Source organism: Rattus rattus, chromosome 10, assembly GCF_011064425.1.
Source record: "Rattus rattus isolate New Zealand chromosome 10, Rrattus_CSIRO_v1, whole genome shotgun sequence".
Lineage (NCBI taxonomy): Eukaryota > Metazoa > Chordata > Mammalia > Rodentia > Muridae > Rattus > Rattus rattus.
Window position 1 is genome coordinate 81656253 of NC_046163.1, and position 24067 is coordinate 81680319.

Genomic DNA, 24067 nt, shown 5'->3' on the forward strand with positions numbered 1-24067 from the left:
ATATTTGAAGAAAGGGAGTTTTACTGAAATAATTGTCAAATTTCTCTGAAGCCAGTTATTGCACTAAGCATATGATAACATCTTCACCATTTAATTGTTTTTAAATGGGAAGAGGAATGAGGGTGGGGTTCAGGATCAACTGTGGCATGATGATATAGGAGAGAGGGCCAGAAGGAAGGTTGATAGAGCATCTCTAGGACCTGCCAGAGAACCAGGATGGGGCAGGCTTGGGGGTGTCTTTCAGGGTGACTTTAGATGATACGCCTATCAATGTTAATATGGAACCTGACCTGGTCCCCTTGTATAGCCACAGAGAATCCTCAGTAGAGGAATAAGGGCACCAACATACTCACAAAATTTTCCACTCCCAAATTTTCATGTCCAGAAAAGATGGAGCAAAAACAGAAGGAATGGCCAATCAATAACTTGCCTAAGCTGAGGTCTATCCAAAGGGCAAGCACTGACACTGTTAATGATATTTTGTTATACTTGCAGACAGGAGCCTAAAATAAATATCCTCTGAGATGTTCCAATCAGCAGCCAAATGAAGCATATACAAAGGTCCACAACCAAACATTGGACAGAACTTTAGATTCTTAAGGAAGAATTCAGAGAAGGATTAAGGGCCCAATGAGGATAGAAACTTCACGGAAGAACAAAAGGATAAACTAACCTAGATCCTACATCCTAGATCCTTGGAGGCTCTTACAGACTAAAGGACCAACCAAAGAGCTTACATGGGCTTCACCTAAGCCCCCCGTACATATGTAAAATATGTTAAATCCAGTGTTTATATGGATCCACCAACAACTGGAGTCCAGGGCTATCCCTAATGCTTTTGCCTGTTTATGGATATCATTTTCTTAACTGGGTTGCCTTGTCTCACCTCAGTGGTAGAGGTTATGACTTCACTTGCAGAGACATGATGTGCCAGGGTAGGGGAGTAGCAAAAGGGACCTCCATCATTTCAGAGGAGAAGGGAATAAAAGATCAGGGAGAGACCTGTGAGGAGGAGGTCAGGATTCATTGGGTTCAGTGATAGGGATGTGAGCAGAAAAAATATTACTGCAGGAAGGGAAAAAAACAAGAAAATACATTGTCAAATCATCTACTTACCCAATAGTTAGAAATTAGCCTGAAGTTCAATTCCAAGACTGTCCTATTCCAAGACTAATGCTTGGTTGTGCAGTTTCTACTGTCTAAATGTGTAATCATTAGATTTTACAGGAAGAAACCACCACAGTCGAACTATATGTACAGTTCATGTTTCTATTATTTGTGATTGATGTTTATATGAAAAATAGTCATGTGCAGTGACAGAAAACATTACAGAACTTATTTTACTCTAATGGTCAAAGTGGACACCAAGAAGAAGGATTTTGAGACATGGAGAGGAAAATAGACAGAGACAATCAGATAAAAAGAGAGAGACAGAGACAAAGGCAAAGAGCAATATACAGGGACAGAGGCACAGAGAGATAGACAGAGGAGTCAAGGACAAGGACAGACAGACAGAGAAAAGTGTCTAAAGGACTTGTGAAAGTAATATTGTGTAAGAATATTATGCATTCTAAAATAGAGACATGGATTTCTTGAAGCCCAGTGCAAAGCATTCTAAAATCAAAAATATTGTATAAATGTCATTGAAAGGCCTATCACTCTAACAGATCAAACTAAAGGGAAGTAATTACTGGAAGCTCTGAGCTAAACCTAAAGGCCCATTTTCTCTTCTGATAAGATAATTTAATAAGGCACAGGGTAACGTGTAAACATGTTAACATGTAAACATAGAGTTAAAGCTAAAATTAATAAATCCTCTCCTGCTTCCAAGTTTCTTACTGTTCTTCTGGTGTACATGATAAACTGGGTTTTGATTTTTCTCTCAGATAAAGGAAATGAAGAAATTATATGCAAGGAATTAGCCTGCTATTGATGACTGACAAGGATCATAAAACATTCCATTTTAGGAGAGAAAGGGGAAATCGAAATAATGGATTCTCCTCTGAGTTCTGGTCTTTTCCTTTTCTTTTGGTTAGTGATGAATGCCCGTTTCATCATTTTCAGTACAGAGCAAAGTAACAAATATTTCACAGTCCTGTCACTGGTTGTGTCTGAAAGGCCAATCCTGATTTGATTGCTGTGGAGATACTTAGTTGTAGCTCTGTGGTTAGTGAAAGCAGATCACTGATCCATACTATGACCTTTGTTGTGTAGCACTTTGGGGTTGGGGAATAAAAGCATTTTTGCCTGCTTGAAGCTCCTTAAGCCAGAAAAACTACTCAAAACAGCTTTCACAAGTTCCTGAAAATGACAAGATGCACTAGGCTACTCCCTGCCAGAGTAAACAATAAGTGCTGAGAATCACTGAGAAGAGCAGAGCTGAGCTTCAAACAACCACCTAGAAGAAACAGAAACCAGGCAAAATGCCTCAAAGAGGTTTAGACAAACTAATGAATGTAGCAAGGACACTGTCCAACTTGTTATGCTGTCTATAGACTGTACAGTGTGTTCCAGTTTTCCCAGCTTTGTGAGCTATCACCCATGCTGGAGTAGGCCTTGATGATGGAGGTATCTTTGAATCACTTCTGGTCCTGTAAATAATCTTTCACCCACATTCCCAAAAGTAGCTCACAAAACTTTCACTGGTTCTCCAAAATGGGCTTTATTGATGAGACAGACTAATTCTATGACAGACTTCAAATTGGCAGTTCAGGAGACCAGTGATAAATCTCTGTTTCCAAGGACTGGAAAAGTCTAGGCAAGTCAATTACTGAAAAACAAAACAAACAACCAGACAAAAAACAAAACAAAACAAAAAAAAACAAAAAACAAACAAACAAACAAAAAAAAAAACAGACATCAGGCAGTCAGTCAGAAACTGCCCTCCCTTCAATAACTGCCCTGCTACCTAGTCAGAGGCAAGGGCAATGGGTATAGAAGTTTCCAGACATCCCCAGATATACTTTTCATTGCCCCCTTCCCCACCCCAGCAATGGTTCTAGAATTTCCCTAGAGATAGAGCCAACAGATGAAGAAAAAGGTAAGCTACACCTCCCTCGAATTCCCTAATGTGCTCTAATTTGAGCATACAATCTTACTTTGGCACTTTCATTTTGGTAGATGGTAGACTCCAGATGCTGGACTTCTGCAGAATAAAATGATGTTTGCTATTGCATACTACCTGGGTCTGGGATATCATTCTTTGGCAAATCATGGACCCTTACAGTTGGTATCCATATTTTGTTCTGTCTTAGGATCCCTGAAAGAACTTTCCTTTATATTCTGTTCTCTCTTACTTGTTAAAAAGCTTTAAATTGCATTTCTAAAGCTAGCCCTCAATGTCTATTTCCTTATGCCATTTTCTGCCTGGGCTGCTTACCAAAGTCCAGCTATGAAAGTATTGACATTCATAAATCAAAAAACCGTATTGGCTCACCTAATTACCATTCTCAGGTAGAATTCAACACCTTATACTAAAAAATGGTGTCCCTTTTGCCTTTATAAACTGCTATTTTACTATAGACCACATTTGTCTCCTCTCTATCTAGAGGCAGTCCTTTGTCCTCTGTTACAAATATCTCTCCCCTTTTTTTGTCCTCTTACCCTCATTCTCTATCTTTTGCGTTTCTTATTTCCCGATCTTTGTCACTCCTGGAGAAATAAATCCCTTTGTGCTTTGAACTTAGTACTAATCACTTTCTTCCCTATCTGTTATTAGATGTGAGTTGAATCTCTCCAAGAAAAGTTTCATCACATGAAACCCTCTCCATGGCATTCTGCCTCTTTTGTCTGGTTTCAGCATCTACCATTGGGAACAAACAAATGTTTTCAGGAAACAATTTATCTTACTTGCCTTGACGGATACTACTATCCATCAATACGATTCAACTCAGAGATGATATAAAAATGATACTGATTTAGTAGCATCTATTAATACAGGGGTGATGTACAGTTTGCTCCTGGTATGCTGAACAGTATAAGTGAGCTGACACTGCTGCCAACTACATAGAAAAACTACTTGTATATTTTGCTGAGCTAGGTATGGTGTGTTGAATTCATTTATAATGTACAGTTGATTTGTCAAATGTAAAATTATGGAGGATATGTAGACAGCTAGGGTATTCTGATTCTGATCATAGATGGGGTGTTTTAATGAAAACTATGCTGAAGCATATGAGAAGACTAATAGAGACATGCACATCCTTTACCATTGGAAAGCACCCTACCTCTAACTATTAAGTAGGGTAACTATACTACAAATGACACAGGTGCTGATTCCAGTGTTTCTCTCAGTAAAAATCCTCCAGGGAATTTGATGTTTTCTCAGTACTACCCATCCCTCATGTTTTTACACAATAAAAGTTTACCTGAACAGCTTACTCCTCTTCTTCAGTTGTGTGACTTTCGCTGACCATTATTCTCCCAGCCATTTCAGCAAATAAAATCTAAAGGGAAGTTTGAATAATGTCCACTTTGTTGGTAATTTACCTGTATTAATTATTTTACATGTAAATCTTATCATATACAATGTCTCAGATATACCAGCTATAACTCCATCTTCACTTAACATATATGCATTAAGATTTCCAGTGACAAGATATTATAAACTTATCAAAAGTACATCCTACCTTCTAAGGATTATGGGTAATTTTTAATTAAGTCCTTTATCTACTAAAGGTAGATTTAGAAGAGAAATACTAAGACCTAGATAACAATAAAAGCAACATCAAAAGCAAGAAGCCTTCTGTGCATGTGTAGGACTCCATATTGTCATCTAGTTACTTCCCCTAAGTCTGCTTCTCAGGGTAATTAGTTCTAGCGGCTGTGAGATGCCTCAACATGGGTTCAGAAGAGTGATCATCTTAAAAGCATGAGAATCTGAGGATAATTTCTATAGCCTATTTAAAAAAAGCCCAGAATTACAAATGTCTAGTCACAGCACTAAGGAGATGACAAAAGGATCCATGAAGATCATTGTTCAGGAGCCTGACTAAGTTTGATTGGCAGGCTCTAAATTCTGTTTCAAAAGATGAACTGAAGAAATGACAAGATGGTTCAGTGGCTAGAGCCATATGCTGAGCCTTCAAGACTCAGTTTAATCCCTAGATCTTGCAAATGTATCAGGAGACAACTGCCTACTGAAAGTTCTCACTCAACATGCATTTTGTGGCGGATGTACCTCCACACACATTATACAAATATATACATATATACTGTCCTCATATACACACACACACATACACAAACACGCACTTACAAAAACTAAAAAATGCTAAAAGTCATTATCCTTATCATTGATCTAGTTTGATAAACAATTGTAACTCCTAATATTTTTACTTCATTTTACCAATAATTTTGAACTTTCTGAGTTGTAAATGAGAGAAAAGGGGTATAAAAAGTAACTTTGAAGTAGAAATTGCCTCGAATCACCTTGCCCCTGCCTACATCTACATTAATAACCAACACCTTTCATTTGGAAGGAACTTGCTTTAATAGGTATCTCCAAAATCTTCTGAGAATAATAAGAACCTTGTCAGCTGTACTATCAGTGGAGCAGCTTCCTTATGATCACAAGTGAGAATGTGTGCATGAATGTTTTCTAGAATGTAAAGCAATCATATATGTCAAAAGTATTAGTTGCTTTACTCACTATAATGACAAAATATGAAAGGAAATTAAGGGAGAAAGTTTATTTCTCTCTCCATGGAGAGTTGGAAGTGATAGCATCTATTATGTTGGGGAAGGCATGACTACAGGAACAGAGATCTCCTGATCATATTGAATCAGGAGAATAAACAGGAAGTAGGATAAGACTACAAAGTCTTCAAATCTGTTTTCAGTCAGTAGCATACTTCCTTCATTGAGACTAGCTCCTAGAGGTTCCATAACTTTCGCAAACCAGATGAGAATCCAGTGTTCAAACAAAGAAGCTTATGTTGGGATATTTTTCATTCAAACATTAACCAAGGGCCAAAATAGATGCATGATTTTATTATCATTTAACTTGCATGATTCAAACAACTAGTTACTCATGAAGGCTAAAGCCAAATTGAATGCAGATAGTCCCCACCAAAGCTTCCCACTGCTGTTGTGGTTTTACAGTTCTATCTGTGTGGAGGATAAGAGATAATAAATTGACTGTTGACAAGCATGTACCATATTTGGTTCCATATCTACACTAAAACTGTAATACCACTATGTATGCTATGGGCAGTAAACATGGGAAGACTGAAATGCCTACATGACAAATTCTTCTTTTCATACTCCACTAAAGAGAAAGTTTCTTCCCTGTGAAATGAAGTTCATATCTATGTATGAAGTTTATGAAAGGTAAGTTTATGAAAGCCCTGGTAACGAGGGCTAGTCTTCCAAACTATTTGATCTAGGGTTTCAGAAGTCATCTCAGAAAGGCTAAATGCATGAAAGTGACTTATCCAGAGATGACCTAGCATTTTGCATGGCCTAAAATGGGTGAGCTCTGAGGCAAGGTCTTAAGAGACTTCATCTTAATATTGGTTTTTGCTACTGATATGCCTTTCCTGTTGCTATTACATAATCTAATGATTCCTGGAATTTATCCCATCCTTTTGGTAATATTTTCTGCAAATTAGCATAATATGTACCCTTAAGATAAAGTTCCATATAGACAAACCTTCATAACTTCTGACAATGATTTATAAAATTATTAAATTTGTACAAGTAATTTCCAACCTTCTAAAAGCTACAAACAGGTCTCAGTAAACTTTCATGTGTCACAGGCTAATTATTGCACTAGAATATAAGTAAGTAGGCTTGGAATGAAATTGCAATGAAGTAAAACATTCCTTTTAGGTTACCTGTGAGACAACTATCTGATAACTAAAGTCATAAACTGGGAATAGACTTTTTTTTTTGAAGGTGCAAGGACAGAAAATAAAATACTAACAAGTTTATCTATACAAAATTTAAAAATAATAAGATGAAAGGCAGATGATTTGTCCCTTTTCAAAACAATGCTAACTTTTGACAAAAAATATGTTGTTTCCAACTTATAATGAACTTAGAGATCTAAAAGATAATGTATGTTTATGATACTAATCTTTATGGAAAAACATGTGAACAGTCTTCTGTAACTGTCATTTTATGAAATGAACTATGGTTTTGAACTTGCTATGAATTTACAGAATGCAATGATACTTGAAAAAACATGTAATCAATAAGCTTGAGAAATTATAAGAACTAAGAACGAGAATAAAATGAGAGTGTGAATCTCTTTCATTTCATCCAGAATGTATGTTTTTTTCTGCATTCATGGATACAGGTTGTTTGGAACTTGCTTTATGGAACTTTTACTCCATTCACCAAATGTGTGTTTTTGTAATATGTATGTATGTATGTATGTATGTATGTATGTATGTATGTATGTATGTAAAATACATGTAGCCTCTTTTTCTGTTTTTCTACAGAGTGAAAAACAGAGTGAGTGTTTTTCTACAAATGTAAATTTCTTTTCACTTTTCAATGGACCACAAAGAGTTAATGAATTCCAAGTCTCATTTCTGATTAGATAAGGGCTAGCTAATTTAAAAAAAGAACCAAAACCAAAACAAAACAAAATCAAAGAGCACAAGAAAGCTAATTCCTTTATCTAATCCCCTGCTGTTAAACAGCAGGTATTAATAATTAGAAGTCACAGACTATGAATGAGTTATGAAAGGTAAATATTATCAAGAATAAGCTACTTTTCCTCTCACTAAAACAACTTTGTACCTATAACCACTTCCTCTGTCCATTGCTACTTCCTCAGAAAACTGGTGCTGTGCCTAGCCCACAGTGGGTTACACGTGAAATTTCTGTAGGGATTAGGCCCAGAGGAAAGGGAGAGCCTACTCATGTGTCTATGGTAAGACCCTAGGACAATGTAAGAAATGAAATTAAGATAGAACATTGGATAAGCTTGTTAACCAGTTCACATGTATGTAAGTATAGCAATGGTTCCATAATGTTATCCTGCTACCTGCATTCACAAGTTTAACCATATGCAGACCTTATTACCATTTTACAAGTGAAATATATTACATATGAATGTGTGTATATGATTTTAAGTCTATTTGTCATCTATCTCTACTTAGTATTTATCCTCTATCAATTAATATGCATCTTCTTCTAATTGCGCTATAAGGTAAGAAAGACAAATTCTCTTAGAGTCACAATAAATACCTTCTGCATGGTCAACAGAATGATACTTGAGATTTGTTATCTAAGATGTTGAGCTGCTGTTTTCTTATGAAGCAACACCAACATGCTGTGGGGATTACCTTACCCCAGAAATGTGAACATACTATCATAATGTGGGAACTCATTGACACAATTTTACATATTTTGTTGGCCTTTGGGAAACAAAGTCTTATTATGTAGTCAGTTTGGCCTCAGATTCTCAAACTTTCTGATACAGCCTAGATGGTAGAATACCCCGATTATAAGTATGTCACATCTAAAAACCTTGTTCACTGTTATCGATAGGAATTTAAAGGACAGGAGTACGAAGATACATTCTTATTGATAATACAGTACTGAGGGCTACCAGAATGTTATTACAACTTAGAGTGTCTTCCACTCCTACAGGTGACCTCAGTACTCTTAACTTGCAAACTAGAGTGCTACACTGGAGCAAAAATGTGTCAGTGTAGAGGGATCTGCAACTCTGTGTTAGCAAGGTGAGGGAAGATTACAGCGTGTTGGTGTTGGTGGGTAACACTTGCTGTTTCTGCTTTAGTGGTGTCTCTGATGGTGTTGATTGGCTTGCTGACTCCTCTAGTTTCACACAACTTTACAATTGTTTCCTAGTCTTTTTCAATGGCAATTAGCCACGGACAAAGTATGCCTGGTGCTTGTATTGTGAAGGTCAAATGATGACCAGAAAGTTGCTTTGGCAATGTTTTAGAGTGTTTTCTCTCAGAACATTTCAGGCTCATTCCCATGTATAAGTCTCTATACCATTAGATAAGCCTCAACCTGTCAGTCAAGTAAGCTGTTTCCATACAAGCTCACCTAACTTCCAAGGTTGAAAATTTTGTAGGAGATAACAGACCCTATGGGAAAGTAGTGTGAAAGCACTTATCTTTTTTTTTTCTTTCATTGTCCTGAGATTTTGATCTCAGCAAGGGCTGTGTAAGTTTGGTGTCAGTCTTTGTTAGAACCATGCAACAGACAAAGCTTATCAAAATATCCTCTCCTGCTCTCATTTTTATTTTGGCTCTTACTTGTCTTTATTATTTGGGTGGATCTGGGTTAATATATGTTGTTCAAGCGCTGATTCCACCATAGGGAAAATACAGTGTTTGCAGTTTTCATAGCAATTGTTGGAACACAATTCCGGGGGTGGGGGTGGGGACAAAAGCAAAGAAAGGAAACAGAAAGCATTTTCTGAACTAAAAGAATTAGTATCTGATGCCAGGTTTTCTGATAGATTGAGATCAAACCTCTGGCTGTTTGATAACATTCTTTGAGTAAATGAACACCAAGTGAAATATCTAGTAACTTGCTTCAGACAGCAGAAATGAACACTTATCAGGCTGGGCAGATGTTCTAGCCATCAATGCTTGCTGTGTAAGCAGGACCCAGGTCTACTTATATTCTGGTGCTGAGGACAGAAACAGTTTCTCTGAGGCATGCTAGCCAGAAAGCTCAGCTGAGGTAGTGATGTGCAATGAGAGGTTTAGTGAGAAACTGTTGATATTAATTTCTGGCCTCCACATGTGTGGCAGGGTAAGACAGTGCAGTGGTTATTTCATTGTGTATTCTTGAAAGGCCATTTTAGGTTTAATAAGAATTTGATCTCCCTGACAGAGAACTCTATGAAAAATTCCTGAACTCTATTCTTGTAACCTGGAGTCAAATTGCCCCAGCTAAATTATACAGGCTTTTGTTAAACTGACTCATTCTAAAACCTGTGCAATAACTCCCCCATCTCCTTACACATAACTGCAGAGAGAGATACAAGGATATGGTTTTTGTCTTTAAAATTCCCTTGTTTTAAATATTTTGGGCCACACTTAGATCCCATACATCAGGATATACTCCCAACCAGTCAAAATAAAGATTTATAATTTGCCATAAACTATGTCTGAGTGTTCAAATTTGCTGAGTTGCCATAACATAGACATTCACGTACTTGTATGTGTGTAGTCACAGACATCTGGCTAAGATACATACACAAAGATTAGGAGAAAGAGTCAGAGAAGGGGATGAGGAAGAAGAAGAGGAGAAAAATTGTCTTTCTGATTGCCAAAAGTAAAGCAAGCCTTAAGTCTGTATAGGTAGTTAATATCACAGAGCTTTTTCTTTGGAACCATGAATACACATGAAAACAGATGTTTTACAAGTAGGTCTACAGAGATTCTCTTTTAATTTTCAGTTATATTTCTTTGGCTAGGAAACTCCTGTGTGATGTCACTGGGTCAGTGATGTCATAATAAGGTAGGAGGCCACTGAAATTTGACGTGCTACCTATGACTGCTTTTTCACATACAACGTCAGGGCTTCCATATTTCTTCACAGAATCCAGGCAAGTGAGGAAAGCAACTATTTATTTGATCTAGAGAACATGTTTACAGAGAATACAAAGCATTCTCTGTCACATTGTTTCTCATTTATGAATTTTTTACAAATGAGGGAACTAAGATCTAGATGTTGTGTACAGTGTCCACAGTATAGCTGGTGTGTGAGCCCAGATCAAGCTTCTTGAGCAAGTGTCCAAACTTCCTGCTCAACTTTCCTGATTTACAGCTGGCGTCTTCTGTTGGATTGTGTACCAGATGCTACCTACAGAAATCTCTAGCCTTGTGGTAGTGTTCAAGCAGAGGGAGAGCGAATTAGCAGAGAGAAGGAAGAGTGATGCAGAGGGCTCAACAAGTAAGCAAGGTGCAGAACTGTTTCCTGCAGTGAAAGCTTCAGTAGAATGTTCTCTTCTCCTTAGTCTACAAATGCTCTCAGGGAACAGAGTAATTTTTACAAACCTTTATTTCTTCTAGATAGGTTCTTACATACACTGTTTTCTTGGGGTGGGGCATGGATTGGGGTCTGTTTTTAGATGCTTTCTTTTGGCTTGGTCTGAGTTGTCAATGATACCTCATTTGCGTAGGAAGGGGCTGAGGAAGCTGCCCTTATGTAACGGGTGGTCACAATCTTCTCCACGGAGTACTGCAGTCACATGACAGGTGCCTGGTCCAGAGAGGGAGAAACTCCTACCATCTTCCCAGAGGTTTAAGGGCTTCCAAACCACTCAACCTTTTTCCTGGCATGGTCCAGTTCCTCACACACTTCCTACACTGCCTTGATGTAGTAACTACTGTTTAATTCAAAAATTGTTTTGAAAAATTTTATCTTGTGTTTTAATTATATGTATACCTATCTGGCCTTCATTATTGAAGAACTAGTTATTTTATAACAGGAATTCCTATCAAATCTCTCTCTCTCTCTCTCTCTCTCTCTCTCTCTCTCTTTCACACACACACACACACACACACACACACACATACAATTTCAAAACATAGGCATCACACCTGTACACAGTATATTAAACATTTTCTCAAGTTTGACCTTAATCTACCACAACACATTCTGCTTCAAGGTTTGTTCATTCTTACATGTTGTGTAGAATAATTTTGTTTCAGGTATACTATTCCTGCTTGTGGGGTGAACTGAATTATCAGAAGTCTCTATATTCTTAGCATTTAACATGGGGTAAAATATTTTATGAACATCTTACAAAGTTCAAAATATATAGTAAATATAACAAAGTATATAAAACCAGGACATGCTGATGAAAAATTGAACACGGACACACATACTAAATGAATTCATTTTAGAAGAGGCATAACAGCAAGAATAAGAGCAAAAGCCAACCAGATGATTGTACTCTCATCTCCATGGTACTAGACCTGGTCAAAGTCATTTTTCTCTCTGCCTTGCTTCCTTCTCTGTTAAAGAAGAGCTGCACACCTGGAGATGTCAGCGGAATATTTTAAGGATATGAAAAAAAAACCTTCATGTGATGCTGGTCCTGGCATCTAGCAAATAATCTGCATGTTTACTATCCATTTTCCCCTTTGTAATGAATAGATTCAAGTTAGGGTCACTACAAACACAGGGATCTCAGGCACTTTGACAGGAGCCGTGCTTGTGACTTGAGAACTACCAGTACATCAGTTATGTCTTCCCCTGGTTTTTAAATATGTATTCTTATTTTACTAAATGACTTGAGAAAAAAAATAAAATGACACTAATAATTAGGCATTATAAGTGAATAAAATATGGCTAACATACAATTAATTGTATACCAAAGCTATACAATCCCACTGTATCAAACATTTGAAAACAGGGAACTGCTTCAGAACTAAGGCTACTACAATCACTAATCACTTCAAGATATCTTTCTATTCTCACACCTATTACAGAACAGAAAATTAAGAAAAGGTAAAGCAATACATAGAGGTTTACCCAGCAAATGTAAAAGCAGCACAATTTTAGGAGTGCCTTGGAATACATCCCCAGTAGAATGAATTGTTGACATAAAACAAGACAAATCCAAGAGCTTTGACAGACATTATGGCCAAGTTGTTTCCTCACAATGCCCCCAGTTACCCTGAGGCCCACAGAGCCATAGTAAACTGTATAAGCCTTTATTGTAGTTTTCCATCCTCTTTCTTCTGCTTTTTCTTCTTTTATCCACTTCCTTTTTGGCAAACAGTGTCAAAATGCAAATCACCAGTTAGATTTATTCAAATGACACATTTAGGAAACGTAGACAAAGAAATTATTCAGAGCCTGAGATATAGAATCTGACAGATGACAGGGCTGTGTGAATAAATTTCAATACATACTTCTTTGTCATACCATTTCAGTCTTAATTTCCAATGAGGCTTTCAAAATGCATTAGAACTCTGAATCCATTAAAGCAGCTTTGGGTTTTGTGAGTTGGTTGGCTGAGTTATTTAGAGGTTTCATTTATCCAGCCTATTTGTAGAGATTTGTAAAGACAACTGGTTTAAAGTATTAACTGTCTATTAACCTTGTCTTTTTCTTTTCAAATGCAATCAAGACCATTCTTCCCATCACCAGGGCACATTTTGGAGCACAGAACATTTTATCTGGTTTGAATTATGTGACCTTTTCTTGTCATTTTTTATAGTTCTTTCCTGCTAACATTTCTTTGCAGTAAGCAATCTTGGTTTATAGAAAATGCTAATTGTACCTTTAAGACATTTCATGATATATATCGTTACACCTCAATTTAAATTTTCTGGCCACAGAGCAGTGATGGGGGAAGTCACTTTAGCCTGTTTTTCATCTGTATTCGTGATTCTATTACATCTTTCTTCGACTCAACAATATTTGATTACTCTTCCCTCTTGTACATGTCCCTTATACCTAGTTTCACTTTCTCACTTTTTGCTAGGAACAAAAGAGCTTTCAACTAACAATCAGTCCTTGGCACTGTCTGTATGTTCTCTAAAGAAAGGTTCTGGTCCCTTCTGATATGAACCAGTCGCCTGAGCAAACTTTGGGCACTGACTCCACACCCATGACACACAAAGGAAGCCCGTATTCCAGGTGCTCTAGCACACCCAGGATCAGAGGTGAGAAAGACAAAACAACTGCTCCAACATTCAAAGTAACTCGGATCCCCTTGATCCACGGACACGGGAACACTCATGCAGCCAGGGACATGGGTTCATTCCAGCCTGAACCAGTTCCCTGAGCAGACCTTGGGCACTGGCTCTGCACCCATTCCTACAACAATGAGAGAGTCTGGTTCCCAGGTGTTCTGAAACTCCCAGAATCACAGGAGAGGCCCCAACATCTGCCACAAAACCCATCCCCAGCCACTGAGTAACTGGATTCCCCCAGGATCCAGTGGCAAAGGAACCCCCAAACAGCCATCGGCACAGGTTCTTTCTGGTAAGAACCAATGCCCTGAGCAGACCTTGGGTACTGGCTCTGCACCCAGTCCCACAAGTCACAGAGGAAGACCAACTCCCAGGTGCTCTGACACACCCAGGATCACAGCAAGACAGGATCACAGTATAAGCTCAACTACCAGCATATCAGACAAAACCAAGAGTACCAGAACTCTGACAAACTCAAGATCGCAGTGATTTAATATATATGAAGGCACAACATACCAAAACATATGGAATCCACTGAAAGTAGTGCTAAGAGGAAAATGCATAGTGAGAGGCCCTCCAAAAAGAAACTGAAGAGAGCATACATTAGCAGATTGACAGCATATCTGAGTGTTCTAGAAGAAAAAGAAGCATAAAGACACAAGAGGTGTAGACTGCAGGAAGTAATCAAACTCAGGGTTCAAATCAACCAAATAGAAACAAAACTATACAAAGAATCAAGTAAACCAGGAGCTGGTTCTTCAAAATAATCAAGATAGATAAAGACTTAGCCAGACTAACCAGAGGAAACAGAGATAGTATCCAAATTAACAAAATCAGAAATGAAAAGGGAAACATAACAACAGAAACTGAGGAAATTAAAAAAAAAAATCAGATCCTACTACAAAAGCCAATACTCAAAAAAACTGCAAAATCTAGAGGAATTCATACTTATTCTAGACAGATACCAGGTACCAAATTTAAATCAGTATCAGATAAAATATGTAAACAGTCCCATAACCCCTACAGAAATAGAAGTAATCATTAAATGTCTTCCAACCAAAGTAGCCAGGACTAGGTAGGCTTAGTATAGAATTCTATCAGACCTTCAAACAGAACCTAATACCAATACTCTTCAAACAATTTCACAAAATAGAAACAGAAGGAGCACTACCCAATTCATTCTATGAAGCCACAATTACACTTTTACCTAAACCACACAAAGGCCCTACAAATAAAGATAACTTCAGACCAATTTCCCTAATGAATATCGATGCCAAAATACTAATAGAATTCTCACAAACTGAATCTAAGAACACATCAAAACGATCATCCATCATAATAAAGGAAGCTTCATCTCAGGGATGCAGGGATGGTTCAATATATAGAAATCCATCAATGTAATCCACTATATAAACCAGCTCAAGGGAAAAAGAAAATGCATGATCATCTCATTAGATACTGACAAGCATTTGACAATTCAACACTCCTTAAGAAATAAAGTCTTGGGGTTGGGGATTTAGCTCAGTGGTAGAGCGCTTGCCTAGCAAGAGCAAGGCCCTGGGTTCAGTCCCCAGCTCCGAAAGAAAAAAAAATAAGAAATAAAGTCTTGGAATAATCAGGAATTCAAGTCCCATAGCCAACATCAAACTAAATTGAGATAAGCTTAAAGCAATCACACTAAAATCAGGGACAAGACAAAGCTGCCCACTCTCTCATTATCTAGCCTATATAATATGTACTCAAAGTCCAAGCCAGAGCAATTACACTATAAATGGAGGTCAAAGGTATACAAATTGCAAAGTAAGAAATAAAATATCACTGTTTGCAGATGAAATGTTAGTATACTTAAGTGACCCCAAAATTCCACCAGACCACTCCTAAACTTGATAAACAACTTCAGCAAAGTGGTTGGGTATAAAATTAATTCAAACAAATCAGTATCTTTCATCTACTCCAAGGATACCAAAGGCTGATAAAGAAATTAAGGAAAGGTCTACGGCCATACCACCCTGAACGCGCCCGATCTCGTCTGATCTTGGAAGAAATTAAGGAAAGGACACCCTTCATAATAGTCACAAATGATGCAAAACACCTTGGTGTGACTTGAACCAAGCAAGTGAAGGATTGGTATGACAAGAACTTCAAGTCTCTGAAGAAAGAAATTGAAAATCTCAGAAGATGGAAAGACCTCACAAGTTCATCGATTGGCAGGATTAATACAGTAAAAATTGTCATCTTGCCAAAAGCAATCTAAATATTTAATGCAATCCCCATCAAAATTTCCACTCAATCCTTCATGGAGTTAGAAAGAGCAATTTGCAAATTTATCTAGAAAAACAAAAACAAAAAACAAAAACAGAACAAACAAACACACAAACCAAAAAACAGGAGAGCAAAAACTATTCTCAACAATAAGAGAACTTCTGGGGAATCACTATCCTAACCTCAAGCTGTATTACAGAGCAATAGTGATAAAAACAAACAAACAAACAAACAAACAAAAAACTTGTAAGCAACTGGTATAGAGACAGGCAGGTAGATCAGTGGAATAGAATTAAAGACCCTGAAATGAAACCACACAGCTATGTTCATTTAGATTTTGACAAAGGAGCTATAACTATTCTGTGGAAAAAAATCAGGATTTTCAGCAAATGGTTCTGTTTCATTAGGTCAGCATGTAGAAGAAAGCAAACTGATCCATTCTTTTCTCCTTGTATAAATCTCAAGGCCAAATTGATCAAGGACATGACATAAAACTAAATACACTGAAACTATTAGAAGAACACATGGGCACATGGAAAAATATCATAAACAGAATACCAATGGCTTATGCTCTAAGATCAAGAATTGACAAATGGGACCTCACTAAATTGCAAAGCTTCTGTAAGGCAAAGGACAATGTCAATAGGACAAAAAGATCTTGAACATTCCTACATCTGATGGAGGGATAATATATAATATATAAAAAGAACTCATGATGTTAGACTTCAGAGTATAGAATAACTTAAAAATGTGAAACAGAGCTAAACAAAGAATTCTGAACAGAGGATATTGAATGGCCATGTAACACCTAAAGAAATGTTCAAAATCTATAGTCATCAGGGTAATGCAAATCAACACAATCCTGAGTTTCCACCTCATACCAGTCAAATTGGCTAAGTTTAAAAACTCAGGTGACAACACATGCTGGAGAGGATGTGGAGAAACAGGAACACTCCTCCATTGGTGATGGATTGTACAACCATGTGGGCCTCTGTGCTGGTTATTTTCCATAGAGATATCTGGTCCCGCTAGGTTGGTGGGTTCAGGAGAAAGGAGGAAAACTCAGGCAGGTGTTGTTCTGCTTCCATTTCAGGCCAGACTCAACCAGCAGGAGACAGAGTAGTCAGTGAGAGACAGGGATGTAGGAGGGCTTCTTAAGGTGATTTTGGGAGAGCAGGTCTCTCCCCTAAGTGGCGGAGCTACAGCTCTTGTGAGAGAAGCTCTCAGATGACAGAGTGATTCTCGCACACCTTTACCTTTGAACACAAACTTTAAATATAGTTTTTGGATGGGTCAGACCTCATCTACATATTCAGGCGCATGGTCCTGTCTCAATGACTGATCTGTCTTGAGCCTACCTGAGCTGTGGTCACATCCTCACCGGTGGAGGAGGGCTTGGAGCATTGCTCTACACGACTTTCTGTCTCAAACCTCTCTACAGGGGTTTGTGAGGGGCTGCAGATAGTGACACCCTGATCTAGGAAGCTGATCATGGGCCTGCTATCCCTTTTAGGAACCCTGGGGATTTGCCCTCTCTCAACCAGGAATGAGGGTATCTTTCACAAATTGCTGCCCCACACAACCACTCTGGAATTCATCCTTGCGATTCCTCAGAATATTGGACATAGTACTACCTAAGGACCCAGCTATACAACTCCTGGGCAGACACCCAAAAGATGATCCAAAATACAACAGCCTTATGTTCATAACAACCTTATTTATAAGAAACAGATGCTGGAAAGAACCCTGATGTCCTTCATCAGAAGAATGGATATAGAAAATGTGATACATTTACACAATGGAGTATTACTGGGCTATTAAAAACAATGACTTTATGAAATTCTTCGGCAAACGGATGGAACTAAAAATATTCTGAGTTAGGTAACCCAAACACAAAAAAACACACATGGTATACACTTACCGATAAGTGAATAGTATCCCAAAAGCCTGGAATACTCATGGTAAAATTCACAGTTCACATGAAGTTCAAGAAGCAGAAAGACAAAATTATAGATGTTTCAGAAGTGGAACAAAGTACTCACAGGAGGAAATACAGAGACAATGTGTGAATCAGAGACTGAAGGAAAGGTCATCCAGAGACTGCCACATGTGGAGATCCTTCCCATATACAGTCACCAAGCCCAGACACTATTGAGGAAGCCGAGAGGTGCATGCCATCAAGGCTCTGCCAGAACCTATTAAATACAGAGGGGGATGCTCAGAGCCAACCATTGAATTGAGAATAGGGTCCCAAATGGAGGTGTTAGGAAAAGGACTGAAGTAGATGGGGGGGGTGTTGTTCAACCCCACAGGAAGGACAACAATATCAATGAAACAGATACCGCAGAGCTCTCAGGGACTAAACCATCTACCAAATGTTATATACATGGAGAGACCCATGACTCCAACCACATATATAGCTGAGGATGGCCTTGTTGGGCCTCAATGGCAAAAGAGGCTCTTGGTCCTGTGAAAGCTTGATGCCCCAGTGTAGGGGAATTCTAAGGTCGGGAGGTGGGAGGGAGTGGGTGGTTGGTGGGTAGAGCACCCTCATTGAGGTTGGGAGTAGGGGGATGTGATAGAGGGCTTTGGGAAGCAAATCCAGGAAAGGGAATAATATTTGAAACATAAAGAAAATATCCAAATAATAAATGAAAAGAAAAGAATAATTTTAGTTCCTATAAGTGTATTTCTTGTCTGGTTATTTTTACTATCTGGTTAAGATCTGCATTAAGGACTGGGACATAGTTTTATTTATGTTTTTGTGACAAAATTCCTTGACAAAACAAAACTTAGTGGAGAAAGTTTTTCTTTTAGTTCATAATTCTGGGTTATAGTGCTTCCTTGCATGGAATTCAAGGGGCAAGGAACCTGAAACGTCCAGTTGCATCATATTCACAGATAAATAGGTAGAAAACTAAAACCTCATAGGCCTGCTATTTTTCCTGAATGCTTGTGCTTTTCTTGATTTCTCTCCATCCTTATACAGCTCAAAATCCTCTCTCTAGGAAATATTGCAACCACAGTGTGATAGGTCTTCTTACACAATTATTTTATTTAAAATAATCTCTTACAGACCTACCCAGGGCAACACAGTGTAGATAATCCCTAACTAAGACTCTATTCTGAAGTGACTGTAGGTTTTGTCAGGAAGAGAATTAAAGAGAAACATCACAGAGTATAATATAGTCCACTGACTTTATCCTTTCCATCTTGCATCAGATTGTATCTCAGTCCTATTTCTTGTTACCTGTATTTTCTATTTGAATCCACCTATCTGAATTGGTTAACAACTTCCATCTATGCTATCTCTCTAAAAATTTTTGATATGTTTTTTCATATTTATTTGGAAATGTATTTTTCTGTTACTCTAGAATCACTTTATAAATATGCAGAGTCACAACTTCAGTTCAATAATTGTTGATATCCCAAATTTAAATTTTCTACTGATGTTTAGAAAATTTTGTTAGAACCAAGAACTCTGAACTGAATATCTACCTTATATCCTTTAATCATCATTATAGGACTATTGCTATAGAGGTACTAAGTTTCAGTCTTATGACTTTCTGGATGGTTTTACCTCTCCTAATATCCCTCAAAAATATTGCTGGAGCTCATCTTGTGCTTTTATATCATATCATTCATGTATCTCATAAAACAAACTAATAAAACATTAATTATTTAGACACTGAAATGACTAGGCAAATGCTTTTTTCTATGCTTAATCATAAACTACTTAGACTTAAAACGTGAAGACATGTTTCCGCTGATATATTCGAGGATATGTGCCTTGCATCTTGCCAGACTGCCTCAGTTTCTAGGAGAAATAATGTTTCATGGACGTCCTATTTGTCTTTAGTAAAGGCCTCCCAGTATACTCTCCTAATGCAAGCTACAGTATTCTTTTTTCACAATGTCCCTTAGTGTGGGTAGGGCCAGAATGTTGAGAGAGTGATATGAAGAAGAACTGGTAGGCTATAGGCTATAGTGTTGTTTTCACAGATAATTCTAAGGTTGATCTCTCCCATGTAAGAATGCATGAAAATACAGCAGTAGATTTAGCATATCATATTATTGGTGTTTTCAAGGTCAACCACCTACTTTTCTTAGGTCTGTTTAAAGCATAGATTAATAATGAAAATCATAAAAATATTATTTATTTAATAGGCTACATGAGGGAAAGAAGCTGGAAGGGGAAATAACTGTAACACCTCCAAATCTATCTTTGTGTTCTGTTGTGAAGTTGAGGTCTGAAGAGAGAGAAGAAGTATGCAGAACTGAGCAGTCCCCATTCAGTTGTGATTTTGCCCCTATTAACTTATTACTGTCTGGGGCAGAACAATAGGTAATAAAAAGTGTGTGAAATCTTTTTTCACAGGAGAAGTCCCATTCTGGCTTGCACCAGGCATCAGCCTTTTACATTCATGTAAGCAGGAAATTGTTTGGAAATTCTGACTTTTTGGACTCCATGGTTTCAAGAATCTGAAAGGAATGGAGATCTGGAAGAGTGTCTGTAGAGTATCTTCATTCCTGTCCGGGTGCTCATACTGTTAAATGTGTGAGCTACCATGCTATTTAGTGGGAAGAAGAGAAGGGAGAGGGGAAGGAGTCAATAAGAGAAGGCAGATAAAACCAAAATCATTAAAAACATGAAAAAAGAAGCAGAGGTAGATTTTGAATTGAAAACTATGTTGGGAAACTTAACAGAGAAAAGTTTTATTTTAGCTGGGTTAACCAAAGTCGATAAAAGGACTTGTCACTGGAACGATGCAGCTGGGTTCCTTTTTAGTCATATTTTGGTGATGCTTATGCTTGTGGTGTTTTAGTTAAAAGGAACTGTAGTGTAACCTCCACTGTGAACAACAAAAATATATTTCTTGCTTTTTCTTGCTTCTTGAACCTGAACTCAGCTACAATAGATGGTATCAAGTACCCACACGTGAACTGTTTGTTTGTTTTCAAAAATCGTGGCATGCAGGTCCTCCTTTGTGGTTATTTACAGCATGATGGCTTGTGGAAGGTATCAATATGTTTTTGTCATGTCTCAGAGCAACTGAGGCAGAATTTCCATTATGAGCAATTAATTACTTTTTACGCAAACCTTTCTTCTGACGAAATTAAGTTGACCCTACTTTGATAAGTATGAGTGAATATTTAACTACATAGAAGACTGTGGGTGGGACAGGAGTGAAATGAGCATAAAATAAACACTTCTTGTCTGTTTCCAGACCTGAGTCTAACATCAGGACAACAAAGATAGAATTGAGAGTGGAGCAAGTATAGGACCTCTCTGTTTCTTTTCCCAATGTAGCCAATTAAATAAATCAACTTTTTTTCTGCTTATCTTCTTTTTAAGTAACCAGCATCATAAAACTGAGAGAAATTGCAATACAGATGTCAAAAGGAAGACATGGAATTAGACTATATTCCCAGCTCACAGTTTCCTCATCCAAATGGGAGTACAACTGTTTCTTTAATTTATGTATGTATTTACTTTGCATCCTAATGTAAGCTCTCCCTCTTCTTTCACTTGGTTTCTTTTAAGCAATATATTATATTAAAGCTTCCTATTGCTTGTTTAGATTTCTTATCTGGACTTAGGTGTTACCAGGTTGAAAATATTGTTGTTTGTTTTGTTGTACTTTTACCAGCTCTGTATCGTGTACTGTATCCCATGTAGAGTTTGGTTGCACTAAAATGAGATCCTGAACAACAACAAATATAGGGTAGTATAAGTGGGAAACTCCTCTGGATGGTAGTCTTGTAGTAGTGAAATCAAGTTACCCTGAAATGGATAGAGCCTAGGCCTTCTCTGAAGCTGTGGCTCTATGTAGCCTGGAGTTGTGGTAAGTGCACAGGAAATGTGCTCCATATTCAGAGCCTGAACAAGCTGGGATATGGTGTAAAGTACCCACTAGTGAACATGTGATTGTAAAGAGTACATTCTTTACAAGCCCACAGTCTTGTACCTGACTTGGAACAAATTCCTAATAACTGTATGCTCAGGAAAGTTTGATAAGCTGTCAAAACCTAGGTTACTCTTAAGCACAGAAAAATACAGCACCAGCTGGAATGATAGCTCAATCAGTAAAATAGTTGTATATGCAAAAGGAGCTGATTTTGGCCCTCATATTCCATTTGAAAAAGTGGGCATAATAATATATATTTGTAGTCCTAGCACTGTTTAGGCAAAGACAGGTAGATCCTTCGGGACATCCAACAACCTATTCTAGACTTATCACTGAGTACTAATTCATGAGCCGTGTCACCTATGGTCTTTGACAAACCTGTAGACATATGAACACTCACATATATATGAACACATGGACACACAGATGTACCACACATACATACACACACACACACTCACACACACACTCATACACACACACACACACACACACACACACACACACACACACACTCACACAGTTGAGTAGAGGCATGATCTGCAGAAGCTGTTCGAACTGCATTCAGGAGCTCCCACATAGCTATGGGCTAGCCTGATAGAGGGTTCTCTGCAGAACTTTGTGTTACTTGTACAGTGGGGCTTGGGGATCTTTCTATGGTAGCTACCCCCTAGGCCTCCATTCTGCAAGATGAAATTGAGATAGAAGTATGAATCAGGAAAAAGCCACACTTCTGATCCCAGGACTTGGGGTATGATTTTTCCCCCATTTGATCTATGATCAGAGGTTTTGTTGAGAGTGTTGGCAATAAAACAATAATGTCTTGCCCTGGGACAGAGCTTAGCTGTCGAAGTCCTGGCCTAGTATGCACAGTGCCTAGAATTTCTTATGTTATGTAAACCAGACTTCATGTTCCTTTTCTGGAATCTCAGCGTTGGGAAGTTGGAATCACAAGTATCAGATGTTTAAGATCAGATAGTGAATTAGAGAGCAGCCTGGGATACATGAGAATTCTTTCGAAGAGAAGGGTTGAGTGTTTTTCTTCTGTCTCTCACAAGCTAATAGAAAATACAATAGCTTCCCACAGTCTCTGAATACTTTAATGGGAAGTTACTAGCTTTACATTATATCTTTTTTTTCACTTTCAGTCTAGTTTTCTGGGACTGCCTTCCTTCTAGAAATTTGTACTACAGACTCTATTGTGAGGGTTGTCTGGCTAAAGATATTAGGACTGTGTGTAGAACTGGATATTGGATGTCATTTGCTGTGACATTAAATGATCAGAGATTAAAACCAAAAATTTTATCCAAAATTATGGATCTTAGTGAAATTACTGGAGTCTCTTAGAAGCATGAGCTGCCTCCCCATCCTTACCACGAAAACTGGCCTTGTGCTCCTTTTTCTGAATCCCAGCTAAAGTGGTGCCTTGAGAAATGAAAGGTTTTAAGCTTAGGATCATACACTTTTCCCACAGATGGAACAACAATTCATGCATCTCCTAATAACATGCCATGGTTAAAGGACCAAGGTACTTTCCACTCCAAGAGAAGTCTTGATTACCACAAAACATGGTAATTTTTTGTTACCATAAAACATGGGCCATGATTTTTGTGGGAGAGACTTCAGACAGGAAGTCAGATACTTCACTGGACCTTAATGAAGTCTGAAGAAAATGAGTAGACTCTATGTCTGGTAGGCAACTGTGACACCCTGATCATCAGGCTGTAACCACTTCAAACTACCCAATATTCTCTTCCACTTTCTGACTTGAGTTAAGGAAGTATGAATACATGATCCTGAACTTCCAATCCCACAGAAACATAGTCAATATACACTTTTTCTATTGAATATACATGACATTGAATATTATGTTATATTCATAGAAAATGCATTGTGGGAGGACTAACCCAATCATGATAACTGGATTGCTTTCCAAGTCTCATCTCCAAATGTCATTATTTTATGATGAGGGCTTTAACTCCAGACTTTGTAGAGCACACAAACATATGGTCTACAAGGGAAAACATCTTTTTAGAAGGACATTAAGAGAAGGACATTTAATAGAACTTGATCAGAAGGGGTAGTATACTAGAAAGCCATTTGCAATGAGATTGAATCTTAGAAAGTTTACAGTATAAAATATGGTGAAGGAGTACATAAAATTTCCATCACACAGTACTGCTGTGTGGACTGATATTTCACTGGAGGCCAGTCTATGCCTTAAAGGTTTTGTGTTTGGCCTCACAA

General features: G+C 37.9%; 1 protein-coding gene across 2 annotated transcripts in view; it reads right to left on the reverse strand.

Moving 5' to 3' along the window:
• Positions 1 to 24067, reverse strand: part of LOC116911684 (contactin-associated protein like 5-4) — a 465842-nt gene that overhangs the window by 135611 nt on the left and 306164 nt on the right. The gene's annotated exons all lie outside the window — the stretch shown is intronic.